We start from the raw sequence: 27856 nt of genomic DNA on the forward strand, positions 1-27856 counted from the left end.
TTAAGAATTTTAACTTCTTCCTTGTGAATATATCGTCTATGATTATATAGAGATCCCCTTCATTTCTTTTTAAGATAACTAGGTATTTTATTTTATTTTATTTTATTTTATTTATTTTATTTTATCTTATTCTATTCTATTCTATTCTATTCTATTCTATTCTATTCTATTCTATTCTATTTTCATTGAGATACAGTTGACACACAATGTTACATTAGTTTCAAGTGTAGAGCAGTGGTTTTGACAAATTTATATGTTATGCTATGCTCACTACAAGGGTAGCTACCATCTGTCACCATACAACACTATTACAATACCACTGACTATCTTCCTTGTGTTATGCCTTTTATTCCTGCGACTTATTCATTCCATACGAAAAGCCTGTTTCTCCCATTTCTCTTTACCCACTTTGCCCAGCCCTCCCCCCCCAGCCCCCCCACCCCGCTTCCCCTCTGGCAACCGTCTGTTTGTTCTCTGTGTTTATGGGTCTGTTTCAGCTTTTTGTTTATTCATTTGTTTTGTTTTTTAGATTCCACATATACGCGAAATCATATGGTATTTGTCTTTCTCTGACTTATTTCACTTAGAATAATACCCTCTAGGTCCATCCATGTTGTTGCAAATGGCAAGATGCCATTCTTTTTTATGGCTCAGTAATATTCCACTGCATATATGTACCACTTCTTTATTTATTCATCTATTGATGGACACTTGGGTTGCTTTCATATCTTGGCTATTATAAATAATGATGCAATAAACATAGGGGTCTATATATCTTTTCAATTTAGTGTTTTCATTTTCTTTGAGTAAATATACGGTAGAATTAGTCATAAGGTAGTTCTATTTTTTATTTTTTTAAGAATTTTTAAAAAGTTTTATTTATTCATTTTGAGAGAGACAGAGATAGCACAAGCAGAGAGAGAGAGAGAGAGATTGAGAGAGAATCCCAAGCAGGCTCTACGCTGGCAGTGCAGAGCCAGACATGGGGCTCCAACCCACAAACTGTGAGATCATGACCTGAGCTGAAACCAACAGTCAGATGTTCAACTGACTGAGCCACCAGGTGCCCCGTTTTGCTTTTATCTGTTTTAAGAATTTTTTTTTTAAGTTAGATCTCCTGGGTGGCTCAGTCGGTTAAGCATCTGACTGTCAGTTTTGCCTCAGGTCATGATCTCACAGCTGGTGAGTTTGAGCCCAGAGTGGGGCTCTGTGCTGACAGCTCAGAGCCTGGAGCCTGCTTTGGATTCTCTCTCTCCTTCTCTCTCTCTCTCTCAAAAATAAACATTAAAAAGGGGCGCCTGGGTGGCTCAGTCGGTTAAGCATCCAGCTTCCACTCAGGTCATGATCTTGTGGGTTCGTGGGTTTGAGCTCCGCATTGAGTTCTGTGCTGATAGCTCAGAGCCTGAAGCCTGTTTCGGATTCTGTGTCTCCCTCTCTCTGCCCCTCCCCCACTCGCGCTCTGTCTCTTTAGAAAAATAAATAATAAACATTAAAAATTTTTATTTTAAGAATTGTTTATTTTTAATTTTTTGAAGAACCTCAATACTCTTTCCCCTTATGGGGTATATGATTTGCAAATGTCTTCTCCCATTCAATAGGTTGCCTTTTTGTTTTGTTGATAGTGATCCTCTTCATTTCCTTTTTTTTTTTTTTTAGTTTATTTATTTATTTTGAGAGAGAAAGAGAGTGTGCGCACACATGAGCGGGAGAGGGGCAGAGAGAGAGGGAAAGAGAGAGAATCCCAAGTAGACTCAGGGCTTAATCTCACTATGAGATCATGACCGGAGCTGAACTCAAGGGTTAGATGCCTAACCGAGTGAGCCACCAGACACCCCCCTCTTCATTTCTTTCTTTGCTTTTTAAAATGTTTTTATTTATTTATTTTTGAGAAAGAGAGAGATAGAGAGCCAGAGAGAGAGGAGCAGAGAGAGCGGAAGACAGAATCCCAAGCCCGATGTGGGGTTTGAAATCATGAACCATGAGATCATGACCTGAGCCAAAATCAAGAGTTGGACACTCAACCGACTGAGCCACCTAGGCACTCCCCCGCCCCTGCTTCATTTCTAATAATGCTTTCTTTTGGTTAGTTTTTGTCTGATATATATATATATATATATATATATATATATATATATATATATTTTTTTTTTTTTTTTTTTTTTTTTTTTTTTAAGTAGGTTCCATGCCCAACGTGGAGCTTGAACTTATGACCTCGAGATCAAGAGTCCCATGCTCTACCAACTGAGCCAGCCAGGCATCCCTTGTCTGGTATGTCTTTTTATATCCATTTATTTTAAACTTTTCTGTGCCTCTTTCTTTTATATCTGCTCTAGTAAATAGTATATAGCTTGATATTTTAAAATCTTCCAAACCACCAATCCTTGGAAAGATGGGAAAATTGTATCTATTTTGATTAGTGATACATTTGGACTTACTACTATTATCTTGTGTTTTGTGATTTTCCTAGGCTGCCTGCATTTCTGCTTTCCTTCTTGGATTTGGAATGATTGTGTTTTCTTTTTTCCTTTATTTCCTCTCTAGTGGTTTGGAAGTTATAATCCTACTTTTATTCTTTTAGTAAATATCTAATATTTTGGGGCACCTGGCTGGCTTAGCTGGTAGAGCATGTGATTCTTGTAAGTTTGAGCCCCACGTTGGGTGTAGAGATCACTTTAAAAAATAAAGTCTCTAATATTTTTTATGTTTATTTATTTTTGAGAGACAGAGAGAACATGGGGGAGGGGCAGAGAGAGAGGGAGACAGAGGATCTGAAGCAGACTTCATGCTGACAGCAGAGAGCCCAACACAGGACGTGAACCCATGAACCACAAGATCATGACCTGAGCCAAAATCGGATGCTTAACCAACTGAGCCACCCAGGTGCCCCATCTTTAATATTTTAACATGCATACCTGACAGTTCAAAGTTGCTTAATTTCCGTACCTCCTTTCAGAACAATAAAGGGCCTCTGACAGCTGCTACACCGACACTTCCCTTCCATCTGGTGTGTTACAGTGTCCAGCATTCAGTTGTATCTTATTTTATATATCCCATATTTATGCTATTATTATTGCTTTACAAAGTCCACACCTGTTGAAATGTACTCAAGTCTTCAGCTGTACACTTTTCTCTGTTGTATCTCAGTGTCCCATTTCCTTCACCCTGAAATACATCCCTTAGGAATCTTTCACTCTGAGTTTTTCTTTGAATGAAAATTACTCTATTTCACCCTCATTAAAACAACAACAACAAAAACAAACTTACTTCATATTTTAAAAATCCAGAATTTTAGATGTTTTGATATCTCAATCATAAATATTTGTGTCTACATGTTAAAAAGAACCTTTGCTCACACAGGCCAAATGAACACAAACACATCTAACACCAGAAACAGTAATTCCTTAATATCAAGGAATGTCCATTCCATATTCTGATTTCCCCCATTATCCCAATCATGTGTGGTTTTCCAAATCAGATCCAATCTAGAACCAGACACTGTGTCAGTTTATTTATTATGCCCCTTAAGCCTCTTTTAATGTCAGTTCCTTTTTTTGTGACACTGATTTCCTGAACAGACAGGTCCGGTTGTCCTATGAAATATCCTACCTTCTGGGTCTGATTGCTTCCTTGTGGTGTTTAGCCTGTTCCTCTTTCCTCTATATTTCCTTTTAACTGTAGGTTAGAATCCCAGGGCTTGATTAGATTTAAATCAAGCATTCTGAGCTAGCTCATATCACAAGTGATGCACTATTCCCATCAGAATACATGACCATATTATGGGTCCACCTGCTATATAATAAGCATTCTTGTACAAAGTTCTACGCTAGGACTGTATCCCTCATTAATGGTTTGTTTTGGACTTTTTCTAGATAGGACTTATGTGTGATAGATTCCAATCACAAAATGATAAACAAGAGGCTGAGAAGTGTTGAAAACTGCACCCTGAGGATGGAGGGACATATACATTTGATGGATAATCAGCACACAGTGCAGTGGGACCATCTAACATATATCTCTGTACATATATCTCTGTACATCTAACATATATCTCTGTAAATTTTCTAGGATATAAACTTAAAAAGTCGCTATTGGTTCACAATCTCAGGAACTTTCCCAATGTAATCTGAAACTGGCCCCCATACACAGAGGGCGGGGAGAGACCCAAGAAAGAGGCAGGCCACCCCAGATTGGTAGGTGTCAGTTTTAATAAGCAAGGGAATTTACTTACAAGGCTAGTCTTGGCAAGCAAGTAGATTTCTGGCACCAGCCCAACAAGTCTTAAAAGTTTATAGGGACACCTGGGTGGTTCAGTCGGTTAAGTTTCCAACTCTTGATTTCGGCTCAGGTCATGATCTCACAGTTCATGAGTTGGAGCCCTGAATTGGGCTTTGCACTGACAGTGTGGAACCTGCTTGGGATTATCTGTCTCCCTCTCTCTCTGCCCCTCCCCTGCTGGTGCTCTATCTGTCTCTCTCAAAATAAATAAATAAATAAACATTAAAAAAATTAAGTTAGTCCCCCCACCCCAATAAAGTTGATATAGAGGCCTTAACCTGGTTCAGTCACATATCCCATCCAGATGGTCTCAATAACACATGATCTCTCAAGGCTTTGTGTTTGAAAAAGGCTCCCACGGTGCATACATTCCAAGCAGAGGGGAGTGGGTAAGGAGCCTTGAATTGCTGGGTCCAGCTCAAGGGTCAGCTGCCTGCCACATCATCTTGGCTACATCCTCCAACAGCAGCATCGATGGGTAGGAGGAAATTGCATATTGCACTTTACCACCCGATACCAAATCACTCTCCACTTAGCCAATTTATGCCTCTACGAGCAGTATACAGACCTTTCCTTCCCCCAGCACTTGGTATACTTGGTATTGTCAGATTTTTCTTTTTACTTTTGCCAATATGATCAGATGAAATACAAGCTCATTGTGGTTTTTGAAAAGTTATTACACACATTATGAAATTTCACCCCTAAATTCTTGAGTATTCATCTTATGAAAATAAGGACGATTCCTACTTAACCACAGTATCATTTTTCACTAACAACATAGTAATTCTTCATACGGTCTAATCCTATCTATATCCGTATTTCTTTAATTGTCTAAAAAGTTCGTAAGGATTTAGGTCAATCTAAACAGGAGCTGTGTACTGGTGCTTTGTTCAATTCACCTTTATTCTCACATGATGAACTAGCTGGGTGTGACAGTCCAAGTTTCCAGGTATTTCCCCTAAGAACAATGAAGACAACATTCTTCTGCCTTCTAGTTTCTGTAGTTGCTGTTGGGAAATTTGCTATTTATCTAGGCATCGTTGCTTTGTGGAAAACATGTGTTTTCTTTCTGGTTTCTTTTTTTTTTTTTTATTTTTTTTTTCAACGTTTATTTATTTTTGGGACAGAGAGAGACAGAGCATGAACGGGGGAGGGGCAGAGAGAGAGGGAGACACAGAATCGGAAACAGACCCCAGGCTCCGAGCCATCAGCCCAGAGCCTGACGCGGGGCTTGAACTCACGGACCGCGAGATCGTGACCTGGCTGAAGTCGGACGCTTAGCCGACTGCGCCACCCAGGCGCCCTGCTTTCTGGTTTCTTTTAACATGTCCTCCCACCCTCACTCCCCTCCCATCTTTGAGTTCTTCAGTTTTTCTCTGATTTATTTGGATGAAGATTTAGTGTATCTTGGGATTGACTTCCTGAGACTGACAGTTCTTGTCCAAAATCAGCTCTGGAAGATGATCAACCACGATCTCTTCTCATCATCTCCTTATTTGTTGTTGAAAGAGCCTAAAATAGTGCCTGGCACACTTTAGGTGCTTATAAGTAGTTGTTGAATGAATTTGTAAATAAATGAGCATTTCTCCATTCCTCCTCATTCTCTCTATGCTCTGATGCTCTGATTTTTTACAGACACCTCACTCTACCCACCATGCCTTTTCCTCTTTTATACTTTTCATCTCTTTATTTTTCTGTGCTACATTTTCTTAAGATTTTTTAAAAGTAATCTCTACAGCTAATGTGGGATCAAACCTACAACCCCAAGATCAAAAGTCTCATGTTCCATCAACTAAACCAGACAGGTGCCCCATTTCTGTGCTACATTTTATTTATTTATTTTTTAATTCATGATTTTAGCCATTTAATTAATTAATTAATTTATTTATTTATTTATTTTTAAAGTAAGCTCAACACCCAACTTGGGGCTCGAACTCATGACTCAAGAGTCACACTCTCTATGGATTGAACCAGCCAGGGACCTCTTTTTCTGTGCTACATTTTATATAATTTTGCCAGATTTATCTCCCAGTGCCTGACTCTAACCTCAGCTACTTTTAATCCATCCACTGAGTTCATAATAATCATTTTAAAATTAATATTTCTTTCTTTCTTTTTTTAGAGAGTGAGCATGCTCACGAGTGGTGGAGGAGCAGAGAGAAGGGGAGAGAAAGGGAGAGAGAATCTCAAGCAGGCTCTGAGCTGTCGGGGCAGAGTCCAATGGCTCAGACTCACAAACCATGAGATCATGACCTGGGCCGAAATCAAGAGTTGGATGCTTAACTGGACTGAGCCACCCAGGCGTCCCTATAATAATCATTTGTAATTATTGATACCTAACTTTTTTATAGCATTCTGTTCTTTCACATGCTTTTGATTCTTTGTCTTATGACTTCAATTATTTTTATTTTTTTAATTTATTTTTTAATTTTTAAAACAATATAATTTTTTAGTGTTTATTTCTTTTTGAGACAGGGAGAGAGAGAGAGAGAGACAGAGTGCGAGTGCGGGAGGGGCAGAGAGAAAAGGAGACAAAGAATCCAAAGCAGGCTCCAGGCTCTGAGCTGTCAGCCCAGACCCCGACGAGGGGCTTGAACTCACAAGCAGTGAGATCTTAACCTGAGTCTAAGTCAGACACTTAATCAACTGAGCTACCCAAGTGCCCCTGACTTCAGTTATTTTTAACATACTTATAGCTTGAATCTTGTTATTCCATTGTCTGGGTCTAAACTTGCTCTTTGTTACGTAGGCAAATTCTCATTCATGGTGGATTACTTCCTTGTGGATTTCCCCATTTTGGATTGTGAGCTCATGTTCATGGCCTTGAAAGAGACCTTCACAGGCTATTGTGAAGATCAGATCAATGAACTTACATGAAGAAGGTATGTCTCAAGTTCAGGTGAAAATAAAATCATATTGAAAAGAATATACAGAAGGACAAGAACAGTCCACGAGGTCAGACTAAGTGTAAAAGCAAACAAACAACACAAAACCCCCACAAGACTGACATGCTTAAATCATTAAATCCTGACAGGAATCACACTGGGGAGGGGCACCTGGGTGGCTTAGTCGGTTGAGCATCCTACTCTTGATTTCAGCTCAGGTCATGACCTCACGGATTCTCTCTCTCCCTCTCTCTACCCCTGCCCCACTTGTGCTCATGTGCATATTCTCTCTCTCTCTCTCTCTCTCAAATAAATAAATAAACATTTAAAAAATAAATTTATAAAAGAATCATACCAGGGCATAATATTAAACACTCTTTCTCATGTGCCAGACACTTTACTCATATCTTTAACCTTCATAACAACTGCAAGGGTGGTGATATTCCCATCGGACAGAATAGAAACTGCAACAAAGGCATCAATTTAGAGCTAACTGGGGAACCCCAGTTAAAACCCAGGTCTGAATGATTGTAAAGTTCATGCTTGTTCAAATTCACCCCATTGTTCTTCAGAACTATTACTGGAAAAATACACCATCATTTGGACGACATATTTTTTCCCCGTTCCAATTTTAATTCAGGCCAGTTAACCCCACGGATCATAAAAACGTGTTAAATAATTCATGAAAAAGGAGAAAGAATGCATAAAATTACAAAAGAATTGCATTTTTTTTAAATTGCATTTTAAGTAAAGAAATTTTAGTTCTTCATTTTCTTTCATTTTTCCAATTTGGGATTTTGTTTATGCACAAAAAAGGCAATTAACAAGAAGCTTACTTGTGAGAAACCCCTGGAGCTCCCAGAAGATAATAAAAATGTATCTGAGCATTCCAAATACAACAAAGCAAACCAGTGTAAATTTAATCTCTTAATAAGGAGTTTGCAAATGTAACTTCAACATAAACAATTTTGCATCAGTAAACCAGGACACATTAAAGCCAGTTGGTGGCAACACATTTCAGTCGTCAATCCTTCATTACCCAGGCCCAAGCTGCAACGAGCCTGCTCACAACATGGGTTTCAGGAGACCCCTCGCCAGTCCAGCTCTTCCCAGGATCATCATCCAGGGACCAGCTGGAGTGTTCGAGAATTGCCATCTATCTTAAATATTATCAGCATAAGTTGTACCTAGTCATTTGGAGTCAGGGGATCTGATTTTAATGAGGTAGATTGACCACTTATTTAAAATGCTGGTCTAGGTTTCTTGATTTAATCAACTTTCAGCAAATAGTGTTTGTCATTTTGTGTGCGTGTGCCTGTCATTTGATATAAAATTTAAGTGTTTATTTATTTATTTTGAGCAGGGAAGGGCAGAGAGAGACGGAAAGAGAAAATCCCAAGCAGGCTCCTCACTGTCAGTGCAGAGCCCAACCAGGGGCTCAATCTCGAGAACTGTGAGATCATAACCTAAGTCAAAATCAAGACGCAGACACTTAACCAACTGAGCCACCCAGGCACCCAATGATATAAATTTTTTTTTCCTTCTAACTTTGTATCATCTTATTTATGTTTCTTGAAAGAGATTTTTTTTTTTTTTATTTACATCCAAATTAGTTAGTATATAGTGCAACAATGATTTCAGGATTAGATTCCTTAATGCCTCTTACCCATTTAGCCCATCCCCCCTCCTACAACCCCTCCCGTAACCCTCAGTTTGTTCTCCATATTTATGAGTCTCTTCTGTTTTGTCCCCTTCCCTGATGTTCATCTGTTTTGTCTCTTAAAGTCCTCATATGAGTGAAGTCATATGATTTTTGTCTTTCTCTAATTTCACTTAGCATAATACCCTCCAGTTCCATCCATGTAGTTGCAAATGGCAAGATTTCATTCTTTCTGATTGCTGAGTAATACTCCATTGTGTGTGTGTGTGTGTGTATATACCACATTTTCTTTATCCATTCATCCACCGATGGACATTTGGGCTCTTTCCATACTTTGGCTATTGTTGATAGTGCTGCTATAAACATGGGGGTGCATGTGCCCCCTTTGAAACAGCAAACCTGTATCCCTTGGATAAATGCTTAGTAGTGCAATTGCTGGGTCATAGGGTAGCTCTATTTTTAGTTTTTGAGGAACCTCCATACTGTTTTCCAGTGTGGCTGCACCAGCTTGCATTCCCAATTGATATAAATTTTATACACGATCTTTACGCTTCAGGTTTGGCTGTAGGCTACATTTGACTATGGGGACTTTAAAAAATGTTAATCCCATTAAATGATTAACTAATTAAAATCAATCATTAACTTCACAAATGTATCTAAAGAAATATGGAAAGATGATTTTGTTGATAAATTTAACAAAAATAGAGGACTTAAATACCTGGAGTCATTGGGAGATGAACCCTCTCCAGCTAATTGGTCAGTTTTGCATTTTGACCGAGAGTTTATTTTTGTCAGATTCTGTGAAGAGACCACCATTACCAAAAAATATACTGACATTATAAAAGTATTTTAGATTTTATTTTCCTAATAATCTGGATTACTTCTTCTATGCATTAGACTTTAACAAATTAAGTGATTTTTTAACACTATGACAGCAATACAAATAAAATAGTTAAAATTGTAATCACCTCAACATGAAAAATCACTTTGCCTTCCTATTTAGGGCCCCTTAGGGATGCCTGGGTGGCTCAGTCGTTTAAGCATCCCACTTTGCCTCACCGTTTGTGAGTTTGAGCCTTGCCCCAGGCTCCTCACTGACAGTGCGGTGGAGCCTGCTGGGGATTCTCTCTCCCTCTCTCTCTCTGCTCCTCCCCTCCCCTCTCTCCAAAAATAACTTCAAACAAACAAACAAACAAACAAACAAACAAACAAACAAACAAACTTCTGCTCTAAAAAAACCATGCTGGTGGCACACACACGGTCACCCACTCACACAATCCCTGGCCGCCAGGGCACATGGGCGCTGATGGTCACACGCTTAGTCAGTGGCACCCCAGCTCCCAGGTGTCAGATTTGGAGTCTAGCAGCCACAGAAATTGGGCTTCCAGGGCACTGGACTGGAGCCTGATTTCCTTGTTTCCCAAGTTATCTTTGATTATATGCTGGTTGTTATATTTCAAAGATTATTTGTAGGAATAATTTGGGATGAAGGTAGCTTTCTCCACAGAGAATTTGTGTTTGCTGCTTTCAAGAGCCTGGGGGCATTGCCAGTGCTGAGCTATTCAAAGTTGAGGCTTGGGATGCCCTGCCGTAGCCCAGGCAAACAGAACCAGGCTGTGATTCTGACAGATTGGTCCACTTCTAGTTTACCCTTAACCGGGCATATTGCGGGGAATGGGGTCTCCTGTTAGACTTTCCACCCGGAGCAGGCCTGGGGACATATTCATCTCAAGAGGCCATCAGTAGGAAAGTTCAACCCTCCGCTTCAGTGCAATCCTCAGGAAGGGACCAGCCTCTGGGCTCCTCACTCCTTGATCCCCGTGCCTTAGGATGCTGTCCTACCTCATCCCATCTTGTCAGCTCTTTACAGAGGTTATTTTCAACATTTTATCCAGCTTATTTAGCTGTTTCAGCAGGAGGGTTGCTGGGGAGAGTTATCCTATTACAGGAGAGTCCTGTTGTTTTAATTTGAGTTCCTTTGATTAGTGGCGGATCCCAGCCTCTCTTCTTACACCGGTGGCAATTCCAATTTCCTCTTCTGCAAAATGCCTGCTCATCCCCTGGGCCCTCTTTTCTCCTAGTTTCCTGCTTTTCTCTTGTTGATGTGAAGGTGTTCCTTAAATACCCTGGATGTTAATTCTGTGTTAATTGTATACATCTTTTCCTAGTCTGTTATCCAGCCATTGAGTGTCTTTCTGGTGTTTTACTGAACAGAAATCCTTGATTTTGATGTGGGCAAATTCAACATATTCTCCTCTAGAAGGTTTGCAATGTGTCAATATCATCCTTAATAACTGCTGTTCAAAGCCAGCCCTTCCAGTGTCATTTGACCTGCACGAAGTAGAGGGGCCCTGACCTTCTGCTATTTGTTCACTAAGCTTGTATTTTCACAGGCTAAGTCTGCAGTGTTGGCTGGTGACCTTGCCACATCGCTGCTTCATTTGTTAGTTTCCAATATAAACCACAAGTCCCTGACGTATGTTGCTGTTAAACTGTATACCCCCTCATCCTGCGCTAGGGAAGTTAAGTCTTAGACCTACAGGCAGAACACAGATCTCTATTATTTTTCATCTTGATTCGGCCCACCGTTCCCGGCTGCTAAGTTATTTTTGGACCCCGATTCATCCAGTGCTTTGGCTGTCCCAGTTTTTTGCCACCTGAAACTTTGGTAAATATGTCATCTGTTTCTCTGTCCAAGTAACTGGAGAGAATATGGAGCACAAGAGGACTAAGGCCAGGACCCTGGACCGTGTCCCCAGAGTCCTCTCTCAGGCAGATATTGACTAATTAATGATAACATCCCCTGAGAGTTCTTGAGGAGCATCTAAATGTCTGAGCCTGGGCTGAGTGCTGGGGATGCAAGATGGCGGAGGAAACAAGTCCTCCACCCTCACAGGGCTCACACCCTAGTGGAGGAGGCAGAGGCAATTAACATATACAAATTACAACTTCCCCTTGTTCTTTTGTTTTTACAAAGAACTCCCTCACAGATCGTCTCTTTTGAGCCCTGTTCGGGATAGGCAGTCAACCAGGAATAAGTTTACTTAACCACACACCATCCTCAATCTTCCAAGTTATCCTTGGGGCTATTAGGAGATCAAATGCTTTGCTGAAATTCACGGGCATGGTGTCTGCCGTACTAGTGAAATGCATCAGACAGGACAGAGGTCAATCTGGCAAGAATTATTCTTCACGAATGCACCCTTTGTAATCGCTTACTAATTATTTGTTCATAATTCACTGAGTGTCCCCCGGGGGCATTTCCTGAAAGGTCCATGAGGCGCATTCTCGCACTGTGCTGATCATCAGGCCCAGAAGATTCGAGAGGATTTTACAGTCTGCACTGTTTACCCTTCAGCCCAGCAACTCAAGGGGGCCGGTAAAGCCATCTTCTGGGTCCAATGTACCCCCTCCCACTGCCAGGAGGCGGTAACAGTGTTCCTCCAACTGTGTGGGGGGATTGGGGTCCTCTCCCATTAATGAATTAGGAAATGCATTTAGCAAGTCGTGACTAGCATTTCCTTTTAAATAAAATAGAATGAATAGAAAGTATCAGAGAGCATTGTAGGTGGTAAGGGTACATGCTGTTTTATGAAATTTTTCTTTCAGTTATATATTATACGTATGCATGCTGGGTTAAGATCTGTGGGTCTTGGTGGAAAAAGTTCGAAAGCTACCGGCAGTGATTAAGCCCATCCTCTTGAGTCAGCTAGAACAGGGTTCAGCTGTGACTTTGGGCGAGTTACTCAACCTAAGAGAATTTCACCGATAAAACAAGATTGTAATACCTATCTCCTTGGGCTTTTATGAGGATTAAATGAAATAATAAGTGAAAATTGCTTGGTTCAGCACCTGGAATGTAATGTGTTCAGAAGATGTGGTTATTTTCTAGCTTTGAAGATATGCACACATGGCCTGGTTTCCTTCTCATTCCCAGCGCTATTAATTTCACTTCCTCCTTTCTATTTTCAGCAGTTTGGAGAAGCAAGTCTGTGGCTTTCTAGCAATCCTGGATTTTATGGATATTATCTCTCACATCTCAGAGGGTTTCAAGGCTCATAAACCTGCTTCTCCTGCGGCTCGATGCCTGTGTTGCCTGCTGTTTGGGGGTGGCTCTGCGCGCCCCAGCCCACCCTTTTCCATCGGAGGCCAGCCTCCTGGGCCCCTCTGGTTACCAGCAAGGGCCGTGGGTGTTTTTAAAAGTAGGCTCTCTCCTTCCTTTTCCTCTGAGGAAAGGAAACCTTTTCCTGCTTGTCTCCCCAGGGTTGTAACCTCTCTTCCATTCCCCGGGCCTGGGCCTCTTCTTTTCCCGCCTCAGGTCACCCCTGCTCCTTGGCCAGGGGGCAGGGGTGCGCTCAGCCCAACCGCTGGCCTCATTGCGGCTGCCCTCACTGTTCTCTCACCCGGGGTGCTGGAGCCATCTGCCGCGGGGGGTTTGTGGGGCGGCTCATCTCTACCACCTCTCCCTGAGCTGGGGTCCAAGGGTCAGGGGGTGGGGGGCAGACTGCAAAGCCCACCTACTCCCAGGAACAGGCACCGGGCTGATGACTTTCTGGCCATGTGAAAACTCCACGCGCCTCACTAGTTCACATCAAGTACTGGAGGTGCTGAGATGACTAAGAAATGCTCCCGGAGTTCAAAAATTCAGTCTAGTCCTAGGTCTTTAATGCCACCCTTCAAAAAAGCAGCAGGCGCAGGGGTGGGGGGGCACCTCTAACAGTGGAAACTACCTACCTTAACGGTAGGTAACAGCTATGTAACAGCTTCTAGAACAACACAATCAGAATCAAAGAAATTGGAAGGCCGAAGCCAAGTTTGCTTTTGAAAAAAGCCTGTTCCCAGTTCAGGGATTTTCCTCCTCAAGTGTCTACAAAACAGATACCATTCTTGTTTTTCTTTTTAGATTACGTATTTAGTGCCATGGGTCAGGAGGGAAGTGGGACACCAGAGCATTGCTTCCGGGCCACACTGAACACAGCATCACATGGAGCAAACCCAGAGTCACAAAGTCCACTCCACTTCTGGAGACAGGTCCCCGAGTGACCGTGGGACACTCCCCTCTGCTCACAACTAGCAAATAAACATCACTTAGAGAAAAGTTTGTGATCAGTGCACCAGCAGGCAACAAAATGGATACTTTTCAAATATTCCAAGATTGTACACCCTTATCAACAATCAAATTAGAACTAGGCTTTAATTTTTAAAAACAGCTAAGATAGGAACTACTTTTCTACAACTTTCCTTTGGCCAAACATAGGTTATAAATGGTTTTTAATCTGTGCTTTACAAAATGGGGAGCTGATGTGTCAAAATTAAATTTCAAGAGAAAAAGATGTATAGAAAGATCAAGCTGAGCAGAGCCCTAATACTGAAAACAATCCTTAAAAAAGATTCTAGTAACTAATGGTTAGTAAACAGCCACACACATATTTTTTCAGTTTTTTAATTTCTCCTTCTGATTACAAAATACATTAGAGGCACAGGACATAGAAAATGAGTTTCTCCAGTAATTCCATTTCCAGTGTCAAACCTCAGAAACAGTTGTGTGTCTGACCCACCTTCTCACAGGGAGATGCCTGTGTGTGAACACCCCCAGAAGCGTGTGTAGAAGTAGAAATGTCTGCTTCCATCCACTCGTTTGAGGTACTTCTGCCTGGCGAAGGATGGGGAGCAGGGCCTCAGGCCAGTGCTGGGGGTAGCACACCTCTCGCCCCACCGTGTTTTCTCAGCTAGGGTTGTCCAAAAGACAGGGGAACATTGTGGGGGGGGGGGGAGAGGGACTCAAAGGAAACACGTCAATGTGGCATTCTGCAGTGTGGGAATAAGGACATGGGACAGGAAGAGCTGGAAGTGGGAGGCAATGGCAACAGTGACAAAAGAGGCCGCTGGAGAGGCAAAGGTGCAGGGGGAGGGCGGCACCCCCTCCACCCTCAGTGAGTGACTTCAAGGGACCCCACCCCCACGCTGCACACCCTGCTCCTGGTGGCTGTGCACAGAGCAGCTCCCACAGGCGGTGAGCGGTGGTGGTGCCCCTGGATGTCACCAGGCAACTGCTCAGGACAAAGCCCTCCCCAGGAGATGTGGGAGCCAGACGCTCTGCCTCCCCCTCTCCAGTTTATTCAGTCAGAGTTAGGAATGCTGGGCCAGTCCTTACCATTGTGGAGCTACACTCGCAGGCGGATGACACAGGAATAGGATGAGTTGAAATAGGGAACACAATTTACTCAGGGATGTCTTTCTGGAAAAGTTATGTTTCAACTGAGACTTGAACACATCCCCCCCCACCCTGCACCTGACCATCCTCCAGGCACTATCACTCCAGGGAGTAATTTCATCCAGCCTGTCACCGTCACCGGCTGTCTACATGTCGCAACATGGCCTATCTGGCTATGGCCCCTACCTAAGACCTTCTGTTTAGTTCTCTTTTGCTCAAGGCTGAGATGACCTCAACTCACTATTCCCTCAAGTGCACCATTTGTGTTGCTGTTTAAGAAAGCCATACAGAGAAAGACAGATACCATATGTGTTCACTCTTATGTGGATCCTGAGAAACTTAACAGGAACCCATGGGGGTGGGGAAGAAAAAAAAAAAAAAGAGGTTAGAGTGGGAGAGAGCCAAAGCATAAGAGACTCTTAAAAACTGAGAACAAACTGAGGGCTGATGGGGGGGTGGGAGGGAGTGGAGGGTGGGTGATGGGTATTGAGGAGGGCACCTGTTGGCATGAGCACTGGGTGTTGTATGGAAACCAATTTGACAATAAATTTCATATATTTAAAAAATATAAATAAATAAATAAATAAATAAATAAATAAATAAAACCCAGGGGGCGGGGGGAAGAAATCCTATGCCAGACAGCTGGGGTGAGCTTTTACCACCAGAGGTCTGGGTACCAGCCTGACGCCAAGTCTAACGAGGGCACCCTGCATACAAGACTACCTCCTTCTCCTGGAAATCTGGGGAGTGGGTTTCCTATGCAAGGACAAGTCTCTTGTGGCAATGGAGGACATGCCACTTGTTTTCTGGAGAGCTGCCTCAGTACTGCAGGTAACCCGGCTTCTGCGAGCCCTCCACACAGCCTTAAGGGCTTCCAGAAGTCAGGCCACTACAAGTTTCATCTCTTTTATATCCTGCCCGCCCCCCCCGCCCCGCCGTTGGTAACGCTCCTCTCCAACCTCCAATCAAGCTCATGCGGCCCCTAGACCCTGATGCGACGCACCCACTGCAATGGCTGGTTCCAGAAAGGTCATGGCTGTGTAACAGGAATACTGTGATATAACTCCCCACCTCCTCCGGCCCCTCCTTCTGAGAACGTGTGTGCGGGGGTGAGGCATCCGACGCGGAGAGTAGGGTATAATAGGATCTTTGCTTTCATCAGGCAAGTGTGACTCAGTCTTACCCTCCAGCTCTAGACCTGCTTGCCGTCTGCGCTCTGCCCCCACTCTCTCCAGAACCGGCTCACATGCTTTGCTACTAGTGCTTCACCAGCAAAACCTGGAGTGCTGTCCCACAAAAGCTACATCCACATCCTAAACCCTGGAGCCTATGACTGTGAACTGATACGGAAAAAGGGAGTTTGCAGATGTAGTTAAGTGGAGAATCCTGAGATGAGTCCATCCTGGATTCTGAGGTGAGCCCTAAATCCAAACACAAGTGTCCTAAGAGACACAGGCAGCATAGCGGGCCTTGTGAAGACACAGGCAGAGAATGGGGTTCCACAGCCACACAAACCAAGGAGCCTCTGGAGCCCCAGAAGCTGGCAGAGGCAAAGCATTACCCCTGAGGGCCTGCGGAGGGAGCACGGCCCTGCTGGTACCTTGATTTTGGACATCGGGCCTGCAGAACTCTGAGAATTCCTGTTGTTTCAAGCCAGCCAGCTGGTGATGGTGCATTAGGGCAGCCCCAGGGACCTAACACACCACCCTTAACAGACCCAGGGGCCATTCCCAGTCCCACGCCCACTCACCCCGCAGCAGCACTTGGAGGTGACCGTTCCGTCATCAGACACTGCCTTTACCCTGATTTCCTGGCTCCACAATGCCGTTTTCTTACCTCACAGGACACTTTCACAATCTTTTATGCTGAGTCCCTCACTTCTCCCCACTGCTAAATGTTGGACGCCCCTAGCTCAGCCATGAATCCTCTTCATGAAGCATCCTGTTCCACGGCTCTAAACACCATCCACACACTGACACTCCCAATTTACCTCTGCAGGATGTGGGCACAGTAGGGGCTCCAAAACTATTTGGGGAAAGAGTAAAATCTTTTCACATAAATCACCATTTCAAATGTGTTTACCATACTGGGGCACCTGGCTGGCTCTGGCTCAGTCAGCAGAGTGTGCGACTCTTGATCTCAGGGTGGGGAGTTTGAGCCCCGTGGTGGGTGTAGAGCTTACTTAAAAAAAAAAAAAAAAAAATTAACAAATGTAATAAATGTGTTTACCACACTCACTTTGAAAGCACTTTCAGATATACTCTCTTGCTCTTCTCATAAAAGCCCTGTGGCTCCTGGGGCTCCTGGGTGACTCAACATCCAACTTCAGCTCAGGTCATGACCTCACACTTCACAAGTTCAAGCCCTGCATCAGGCTCTCTGTCAACGCAGAGCCTGCTTCAGATCCTCTGTCTCCCTCTCTGCCCGTCCCCCACTGGCATGTTCTCTCTCAAAAATAAACAAACGTTAAAAAAAAAAAAAAAGGCTTGTGGCTCTTAGGTGACTGGGCGCTAGTCCTTCAGCTATTCTGTGGCAGAACACAGGTTTCTGGGTCTTTCATGCCTCTCCTGTTGACCCTCTCACAAGGCTGGAGTATCCCCTGAAGGTTCTGTTCCATGGTCATGCTGTTCCAAGATTCCTCTGCAGAAGGAATCCAGTCTGTGACCCCGCCCTCTGATTATTAAGGCTTCTTAAGAGGTTTTTCTCTCTAGAACAGGGGTTGGCAAAGTAGGACCTATGGGCCAGATCTGGTCAGCTCTCTGTTTTTGTAAAGAAAATCTTCCTGGAATACAGCCACATTCATTTGTGTACGTACCGTCTAGCTGCTTTTGTGCCCCAACAGCAGAGCTGAGTAGCTACGACAGAGACCATAGAGCTCATGAGCCCAACATATTTACTCTCTGGCCCTTTACAAAAACAGCGTGGCCACCCATGCTCCGGAATTAGCCACAGCGAAGGTCTCCCCTCCTTAGCGTGCTTGCACAATCTGTCTCCTGCGTCCATTCTGGGGTAGTCAGGTGTGATCTTTTCTGCTTTCTCACTCATCACACTCATGGGATTGGAAATTGTATGAAACCTACTACGTTGATGGTCCTCATGATTATTAACAACCTTTCTTCCTTCCTCCCTCCCAGTCAATGCCTCTTCCCAAAGTGGAGTCTTTTTTTTTTTTTTTTTTTTTAATTTTTTTTTTCAACGTTTTTATTTTATTTTTGGGACAGAGAGAGACAGAGCATGAACGGGGGAGGGGCAGAGACAGAGGGAGACACAGAATCGGAAACAGGCTTCAGGCTCCGAGCCATCAGCCCAGAGCCCGACGCGGGGCTCGAACTCCCGGACCGCAAGATCGTGACCTGGCTGAAGTCGGACGCTTAACCGACTGCGCCACCCAGGCGCCCCGGTCCTCATGATTATTAACAACCTTTCTTCCTTCCTCCCTCCCAGTCAATGCCTCTTCCCAAAGTGGAGTCTTTAATGATCAATAAGGTTGGTATTCCTCATAAAGGCCTTCCCACATTCGCGATACTCCCCGGTTTCTCTCCTGTGTGGACTCTTTGATAGGCCCTTAGATTCATTTTGGCTGAAGGCTTTTTCACACCTCTGGCACTCTTAAGGCTTCTCTGCAGTCTGAATAGTCTGATGGGTGATGACATGGGGCTGATTTCTGAAGGCCTTCCCACAATGGCCACATGTAAAAGGCTTTTCCCCAGAGACTACTCAGAGGCACCAAGCTTTGGGAGCTCTGATGTTTGTGGGGCTTCTCTCCAGTGTCAACTCTACAGCGCACAGTAATTAATGTAATACATAAAAGCTCTCCCACCCTTGTTGCACACATATAGCCTACTAGGGGTGTGAACTCTCTGATACGTAATGTGGTATAACCTATTGCTTTACATCTTACGCAGCTTTTCTCTAGTGTGGACTGTGTAATCAACAACAAAAAGCAGCCTCCTGAGGAAAGGCCTCTCTGCACTCCTTACAGATATACATATACTCCTTCTAATCAGGAAGAAAGGGAAAAGGGGCCTCGTGGTCTTCGAAGGTTCTTCCACGCTTGGAGCCTTGTCTATTAGGAAGAACTAATGAGCAGCTTGAGTGATTGGTTCCTGGTGATTCCTGGTGCTATCTCTCCACCCTCAGCTCTCAGGACACTTCTTCCCATGTGTCGGAAGCTGGGAACTAGAGCTGAAGGTCTTGCCACATTGCTTACATTCACCTGCCTTCTATCTGCTGCGGACAGTCACAGCCCTGGACACACAATTTCCCACACTTGCTGCAGGAGTGGGCTCTCTCTGGTGTGGGCACACTGATACACAAGAATCTTATTGCTTCTCGGTGCTTTCTCATACTCTGTATATCGATCGCACTCTCTTGCCAGTGCAGTTCCTCTGGGCTGCAGAACGGGACAATGCAAACCTCTCTCCACTACATTTTCTGATACGCAGTAAGTTGTGACTTCCCAGTGGATCTCTAACTGCACTCACCATACTTGAAGGATCTTTTCTTCTAAGACCTCTGGTCTTAGAGACTCTAGGAAAGTCTACCAAATTGGATCTCTGGGGCCCAGCCTTTGGGAGTTTTCCCCACACCTTCCCTCCATACTCAGTGTGGTCAGAAAGACCCTGCTTTACTGCTGACTCCACCTTCTTGGCTCTGCTCTCACCATCTGACAAATAAAAACATGGCATGACCTGATAGCCACTGTGAGCAAAAACCAACCCGAGAACAGAACAATCAAAGAGAGAATAGGAGGGGCGCCTGGGTGGCTCAGTCAGTTAAGCATCTAACTTTGGCTCAGGTCGTGATCTCACAGCTCGTGAGTTCGAGCCCCGCATTGGGTTCTGTGCTGACAGCTCAGAGACTGGAGCCTGCTTTGGATTCTGTGTCTCCCTCTCTCTCTCTGCCCCTCCCCTGTTCATGTTCTGTCTCGGTCTCAAAAATGAACATTTTTTTTTTTTTTTAATTTTTTTTTTTCAACGTTTATTTATTTTTGGGACAGAGAGAGACAGAGCATGAACGGGGGAGGGGCAGAGAGAGAGGGAGACACAGAATCGGAAACAGGCTCCAGGCTCTGAGCCATCAGCCCAGAGCCCGACGCGGGGCTCGAACCCACGGACCGCGAGATCGTGACCTGGCTGAAGTCGGACGCTTAACCGACTGCGCCACCCAGGCGCCCCTCAAAAATGAACATTTAAAAAAAAAGAGAGAGGGGCGCCTGGGTGGCGCAGTTGGTTAAGCGTCCGACTTCAGCCAGGTCACGATCTCGCGGTCCGTGAGTTCGAGCCCCTCGTTGGGCTCTGGGCTGATGGCTCAGAGCCTGGAGCCTGTTTCAGATTCTGTGTCTCCCTCTCTCTCTGCCCCTCCCCCATTCATGCTCTGTCTCTCTCTGTCCCCAAAATAAATAAATGTTGAAAAAAAAAATTAAAAAAAAAAAAAAAAGAGAGAGAGAGAGAGAGAATGGGAGTGTGCAGCATTTACCCTCCCACCCCTTCACAGTAAGGTAGGGAAGGGGGCTTGAACAGGGACAGGAGCCAGCAAAGAAGGCCGAGTGGACTGGTAAACACAGAGCATAAGAGGGAGGGGACAAAGGACAGAACAAAACACCTAGGGAATAAATAGGAAAGTCAGCCAATGTATGAAGATGAAGTCAACCCCTTGAATGTAAGGGGTGAGAAAACAAAGAAGCAGGCAAAGGGGAATGGCTGAGGGCAGAGGTCCTCAGTGTCGTCACACAGACAGACCAGGCAGAGGCATGGCATCAGCCGCCGTCCTCTGGGTGCTGATGGCTAGCCCCAGAAAGGAATGTGTGCCGGGTATTCCTGTGCCCATCAGATTTCCACCCGGTGGCTAAGAGACCAAGAGAAAATGAGGAATCCCCTAGATCCATGTTCTGCCTTGGGTGCAGCCATGTTTCAAAAGGCACAAGGCAGGGGTCACAACAAGGAGGGAGCGAATGGCCCCCCTCACTCACTGGTGCAAATGAAGTCCTCCGTCCCTCAGTGGCCAGCAGACCTGGTCCCTGCTGCGCTTCCCTTTGTTCTAGGAAGATGATCAGATTAGGCTGGGAAAAATGAAATTCTGTTCATAGTACTGAGACAGGAAAGGGGACATGGTGGACCAAAACCAGCCTTAGCCCTAAGCCATGAAACGGATATGGCAGGGGAGCCAACAGGCAGGCTGCTATCTAAGGGGATGACCATCTCATGACAGAAGTGAAACCCCCACGGGCAGGGTCTTCAATACAAAGGCAGATCACCTGGGTGCTGCAGAGGGTAGACTCAGATCACAGAAAAGGTGCCCATTCCCAGTGAGGGAAATATCAGAACCCAACATTTATGGGAGGCGGAACTAGCTCACGTTTCATCAGGAGGAACCACGGAGCTTACAAGGATCCAGAAAGTAAAACCAACTAACCTGAAATCTTTAGAGCATGCTGCTAGCAAATGGGTGGCAGCAATGACTTAGTTATAGCAATGGATGAACTGAGTCACACAGATTTCTGCCCCAGTCATATCACATTCCCCAAATTCTCCATCACATCTTAATGGAGACTCCTCTCGGAAGGGTCAGATGATGCCAGTCCCCATGAGTGAAATGTAGAGCTGTGGCCTCACACGTCCTCGAAGGTCACCCAATCCTGAAACACGTGATTTCTACTGCCACCAGAGGAATAATCCCTGAGGGGCACAACCAGATTCAGCAGGGTAAAGGGGAGGCTTTGAATCTATGTTTATACCTGACAAGCAAAGACAGCTATGGAATAAGACAAGGGTCAAGTTTAGGAAGACCCTTCCAGCAGGGAAGCGGTGGTCAGGGCTGCCATGGCTAGCAAATGTCACAGCGATGAAAGTGCAAGGGAAAACTGCGTTTCTCTCCCCTCTCCCAATACTTTTGGTCACCAAATGTGTGTCTATTGGGGGGCCAATGTGGGGAGGAGAGTGTTCCTACACCAAGCAGTTCTCTGACACCAGCTGGGTGTCCCACAGTTTAGAGATTTCAAGTAATCTCTATACCCAATGTGGGGCTTGAACTCACAATCCCAAGATCAAGAGTCACGTGCTCTACGGACTGAGCCAGGCAGGCACTCCAAGCGTGTCCCACAATTTAACTCAATTTTGACACTATGTGGAGAAAGCATCAGATCCTACAGGTTAAGGGCTCAGTTCCACTAGTCTGTCCCCACTTCAGACACCAGTCTTAAGTCCAAGTTGTCACCTGCACTAACTGACTGGCTATAAATCAGGTTCCTGTGACCCTCTCCTCAGGTTCCATTAATTTGCTAGAGGCGCTCTCAGAACTCAGGAAAACTGTACTTACTATTGCCAGTTTATTACAAAGGGTATTAAAAGATATGAATAAACAGTTGGATGAAGGGATACATAAGCAGAGCACAGGTGCCTCCTCCCCTGTGGACTTAGGATGTGCCACCTCCTGGCAAATGGACACGTTCTTGTTCATCAACCCGGAGGAGCTCATCAAATCTCACTGCCCAGCAATTTTTACAGGGCTTATTATCCAGCCCTCTTCCCTTCCCACAGATTGGCAGGTGGCGCTGAAAATTGCAACCCTCCAATTACTTGATCTTTCTGGTGATCAGCTCCATCCTGAGGTTATCAAGGGACCCTACCTTAAGTGCCCTTGTTAGCATAAACCCAGTGCACTTGGAAAGGGACTCCTGAAGAGTAGCAAGAGACAATCCTATCACCCAGGAAATTCCAAGGGTTTTTTTTTTTTTTTAATTTTTTTTTCAACGTTTTTATTTATTTTTGGGACAGAGAGAGACAGAGCATGAATGGGGGAGGGGCAGAGAGAGAGGGAGACACAGAATTGGAAACAGGCTCCAGGCTCCGAGCCATCAGCCCAGAGCCTGACGCGGGGCTCGAACTCACGGACCGCGAGATCGTGACCTGGCTGAAGTCGGACGCTTAACCGACTGCGCCACCCAGGCGCCCCATGGAAATTCCAAGGGTTTTAGGAGCTCACTGCCAGGAATCAGGGACAAGGACCAAATATATTTATTATACCACAGGAAGGAATGCAAACTTTAATTAATTAGGTGGCCAGCCAAGGTCTCAGGAAGGACAGCAGAGGGAAGCAAGGCTTCACAGACCCAAGTGGTAGGGCTGTGGCTGCCATGACTGGGCCTCAGGACTTTCCTCTGCAGAGGGTGAGTGCTTTAGGGCCACAACTGGCAGAGGATGGGGGAAAAGTTTCTGAGGGGACACACACACAGGCAGTCCTCTGCCTTGTGCCCTGACCAATTCCCAATGCCCAGGGAGGGAATATTTACAAGGCAGGAATGTTTACCAAAGGCGGAGTGCGCACAGCCCTGTAGTTCTGACCCTGCAACCAAACCTACTTTGGAAACCAGACTCTCAGGCAGCAATGGACAATACCCAACATCTCTTGTGTGGGAGAAAGACAGGCAGGCCTCACTCTAGAATTTAAGACTTGTACAAAGTCTGGATGAAGGTATTCCAAACTCTTGAAGGAAAGGATTAAGAGGGGTATTCATTCACTCTCAACACTTTTTTTTTTTTTACACAAAGAGCTTTATGAAAAACATCTCTCTCAAATTTTTGTATCATGTAAGATATAAACATAAAATGTACTTATTTATTGATGTTTAGAACAGTACAAAGATTTATTTCTCACTTGTGTTATAGAAGGGCTGTGGCTTTGCTCCATGGCACCCAGGCTGAAAGGACAATCCCCGAGACTTCCTCGTGGCTGAGCCCAACCAGCAACCACATTTTTTCTTTTTAAAATTGTGGTGCGATGTATAGAACTTATTTGCCATTGTGGGAATTTTTCAGTGGATAGTTCAGTGGCATTAAGTACATTCACACTGCCGTGCAGCCATCACCACCATCCGTCTCCAGAACTTTTCTCATCTGCCCAAACTGAAACTCCATGTCCGTTAAACAATAACTTCCCCCCAGCCCCTGGCAACCACTGTGCTACTTGCTGTCTCTATGAATTTGACTCCTCTAGGTACCTCATGTAAGTGGAGTCGAACAGTATTTATTCTTTGGTGACTGCCTTACTTCACTAACATGTCCTCAAGGTTCATCCATGTTGTAGCATGTGTCAGAATTTCCTTCATTTTCAAGGCTGAATAACAAACATTCCGTTGTATGTACACCGCATTTTGTTTACCCAGTCATCCCCTCGTGGATACCTGGGTGGCTCCCACCTTTTGGCTATCATCACTAACGCTGCTACAAACATGAGTGTGCAAATAAATACTGGAGTCCCTGTTTTTAATTTTTGGAAATATCTTGAAAAACAGAATAGCTGGGTCATATGGTAATTATATTTTAATTATTTTGAGGAACTGCCATACCATTTTTCACAGCAGCTGCAGCTTTTACATTCTCACTGGCAATGCACGAGGGTTGTGATTTCTCTATAGCCTCACCAACCCTTGTATTTTCTGTTTTTCTGGTATAATAATTGTAAGGGGTGTGAAGCGGTATCTCACTGTAGGTGTGATTTGCGTTTCCCTAATGATTAGGGATGTTAAGCATCTCTTCCTATGCTTATTAGCCATCTGCACATCTTTGTGAGAAATGTCTATTATTTAAGTCTTTGGCTCATTTTTTAATGGAGTCGTTTAGGATTTATTTATTTATTTATTTAAATTGTAGGAGTCCTTTATATATTTTGGATCTCTTTCAATTTTTAAAGACTTTCTAAAAAACTTTTTGCATGGAAAATGTCTACAATTCAAGAATTTCTCACGGGGTGCCTGGGTGACTCAGTCGGTTAAGCGTCCGACTTCAGCTCAGGTCATGATCTAGTGGTCTGTGAGTTCGAGCCCTGCATCGGGCTCTGTGCTGACAGCTCAGAGCCTGGAGCCTGTTTCAGATTCTGTGTCTCCCTCTCTCTCTGACCCTCCCCCATTCATGCTCTGTCTCTCTCTGTCTCAAAAATAAATAAACATTTAAAAAAAAAAAAAAGAATGTCTCAAAAATATCATTTACAGTTGGATCGGGATTTTCGAGATTATTTAGCTTTTTATTTTGAAATAACGACAGATCTACAGGACCTTAGATGTTTGTATCTGGAGTTAAAATAGCATCACAGGACGAATGTAAAGGCTGAATAAATATGCAAAGCCAAGCAGGAGGGTCTCTCTTAGCCCATCTCTGCCTGCCCTTTCTCCCGCCGCAAAGGTCACATTTCACAAATCAGAATGGGAAAACTATAGTACACAGAATTTGTATCTGGGAAGGGTGACAAGGGCCATCAATTCATATATATTACTAAGTTACTCTGGTTTCACTGAGAACATCCCCAGAAAAGATTTTCCATATAGGCTAGGCAGTGGAAATCATTCTTTCTACCAAAAATGAATTGTGACAATTAACAGGACAGACATTCAAAAAAGCTTTTTCAATGTGATCTGACCACTGTCAGAGGGTGCCAGTCACCTACCAACACCACTCTCTTCTTTCCTGCTAACAGAAACACATTTGTATCCAGGGTGACAAAGTGCTCAGCTAAAAAGGCCACATCTTCCAGCCTCCCCCATAGCCAGGGCTGGTTGGTTACATGAGAGTTCTGGCCAATGAAATGAAAGCCAGGAGTCACTAGATAGGGCTTCCAGAAAGCTCTTTAAAGCCCTGTTATTTAAAAATGTGACACTTTGTTAGAAATACGGAATATTGGGGGGTGCCTGGGTGGCTCAGTCTGTTAAGCATCTAACTTCAGTTCAGGTCATGATCTCACGGTTCGTGAGTTCAAGCCCCATATTGGGCTCTGTGCTGACCACTCGGAGCCTGGAGCCTGCTTCAGGTTCTATGTCTTCCTCTCTGCCCCTCTCCTGCTCATGTTCTGTCTCTTTTTCTCTCTTCCTCTCTCAAAAATAAGTAAAACATTAAAAAAAGAAATATGGAATCTTGGGTCCTACAGAATTGGGATCTGCATTTTAACAAGATCCTCTGTTTATTCACATGTGCATTTAAAGTTCTGAGAAGTGCTACTTTAAGGGGAGTTTAGTTAGCTTCCTCTTTTTTCCAGCCTGGAATGTGAAGGTGGTGGCTGGAGCTACAGTGGCCATCTTTTGACCATGATGTGACCTCACAAAAGCCACATGCTAAGGAAGATAGTGAAAAAAGCAGGAGGGGACTGAGGCACTGATGACATCATGATCATGGAGCCACCACACTGCCTGGAACTGCCTGCTCCAGATTTTTCTTTTTTTTAAGTAATCTCTACACACAACGTGGCACTCCAACTCACAACCCCAAGATCAAGAGTCCCATGCTCTGCTGACTGAGTCAGCCAGGCACCGCAGCTCCAGACCTCTTTAACACAAGGGGAATAACCTCTACCATGTGTACTTACTACTGACAAGGAACCACTCCAGATGTACAGACTAGAAGAGATATCAGAAAGCCCGAAGCAAGAAAAAGGCACAGTCAACCGTTACTGGATCATAAACCATATAGAATCTTTTTATTTCAAGTTAATATATAGAGGCACATGTAAGTGTATGAAAATTTCCACAGGATGGAAGTATATACATCAACTGGGGAGCCTGGGTGTCTCAGGCTGTTGGTTAAGCATCTGACTTGACTCTTAATTTTGGCTCAGGTCATGATCTCACGGTTTGTGAGATTGAGCCCTGCATTGTGCTCTGCACCTGCTTGGGATGTTCTCTCTCCTCCTTCCCTACCCGCCCCCCCTCTCAAAATAAACTCAAAAAAAAAAGTTCTCATCACAAGAAAAAAATTTTAAAAAAAAGTATATGCATCAAAATGCTCAGAGTGTAGGTGGTGGAATTAGGAGTAAATTTAATTTTCTTCCTTATACCTTCTGTTATTGACTGAATTTTTTACACTGTGCATGAATTTTATAATAAGAGACATTGTTTAGAAAATACATGTACCTTACACAAAAGGACACCTTAACATGAAAAAAGGTACAATATTGAACAGGATAAAGAACTGCCAGGGTGCAGCACCTGGCTAGCTCAGTCAGTGGAGCATGCGGCTCTTCTTGATCTCCAGATTGTGAGTTTGAGTCCCACGCTGGGTGTAGAGTAACTTAAGAAATAAAATCTTAAAAAAAAAAAAAAAAAAAAAAAAGAATTGCCAGGGTGCTTGGCTGGCTCAGTTGGAAGAGCATGCAGCCCTTGATCTTAGGTTGTGAGTTCAAACCCCACACTGGTGGCGGGGGTGGGGAGTTAGAGACTATTAAATAAATAAATAAACCCCTAAAAAAAAAAAAAAAGAATTGCCTACTCTTGGGGGTGGGAATGGGCTACCAAGAAAACAGTGAATAAAGTGAGAGAGACCTTGCTTGACTAATAATGACAATGGGCTTCAAACTGAGTATAATTTGCACACTCTCTACTCCTATGGGCCAAAAAACTCCCAGGTCACATCACACACATTTTTTAATTTTTTTAACGTTTATTTATTTTTGAGAGAGACAAAGACAAAGCATGAGCAGGGGAGGGGCAGAGGGAGAGGGAGACACAGAATCTAAAGTAGGCTCCAGGCTCTGAGCTGTCAGCACAGAGCCCAACACAGGGCTCAAACCCACAAACTGAAAGATCATGACCTGAGCCAAAGTCAGACGCTCAACCGACTGAGCCACCCAGGTGCCCCACATCACATATATTTTTGAATAAACATCTGTTCACCAGCTTGATTAATTCCTTGGTTTTCAGACTCTACTAAATTAATGTCTGGCTATATTTCAAAATAACATGATCCTCAAGAGGCAAAGAGCAGTCACACCTGAGGCCCACGTACATGTATCCACTTCAGAGGCAGCTCAAAAAACTCTTGTACAAGCACAGTAAAACTA

General features: G+C 44.1%; 1 long non-coding RNA gene across 9 annotated transcripts in view; it reads right to left on the bottom strand.

The window, feature by feature from the left end:
• The window catches only part of LOC112862539 (uncharacterized), a 57652-nt gene that overhangs the window by 20287 nt on the left and 9509 nt on the right, over positions 1–27856 (bottom strand). The window contains exons 4-5 of one of the 9 annotated variants that reach the window (XR_015251152.1): positions 14975–15058; positions 14248–14473 (exon numbers count right to left, since the gene is read on the bottom strand). The exons of 4 other annotated variants lie outside the window; for them this stretch is intronic. This is a non-coding gene — a long non-coding RNA (uncharacterized LOC112862539). Of the gene's footprint in view, positions 1–14247; positions 15059–15122; positions 17216–20451; positions 21096–27856 lie in introns of those variants that run through there. 4 more of the 9 variants (XR_015251154.1, XR_015251149.1, XR_015251156.1 and 1 more) reach the window with 4 other exon arrangements.

Source organism: Puma concolor, chromosome B2 (genome assembly GCF_028749965.1).
Source record: "Puma concolor isolate L17-30 chromosome B2, mPumCon1.1.hap2, whole genome shotgun sequence".
In the NCBI taxonomy this organism is placed as follows: domain Eukaryota; kingdom Metazoa; phylum Chordata; class Mammalia; order Carnivora; family Felidae; genus Puma; species Puma concolor.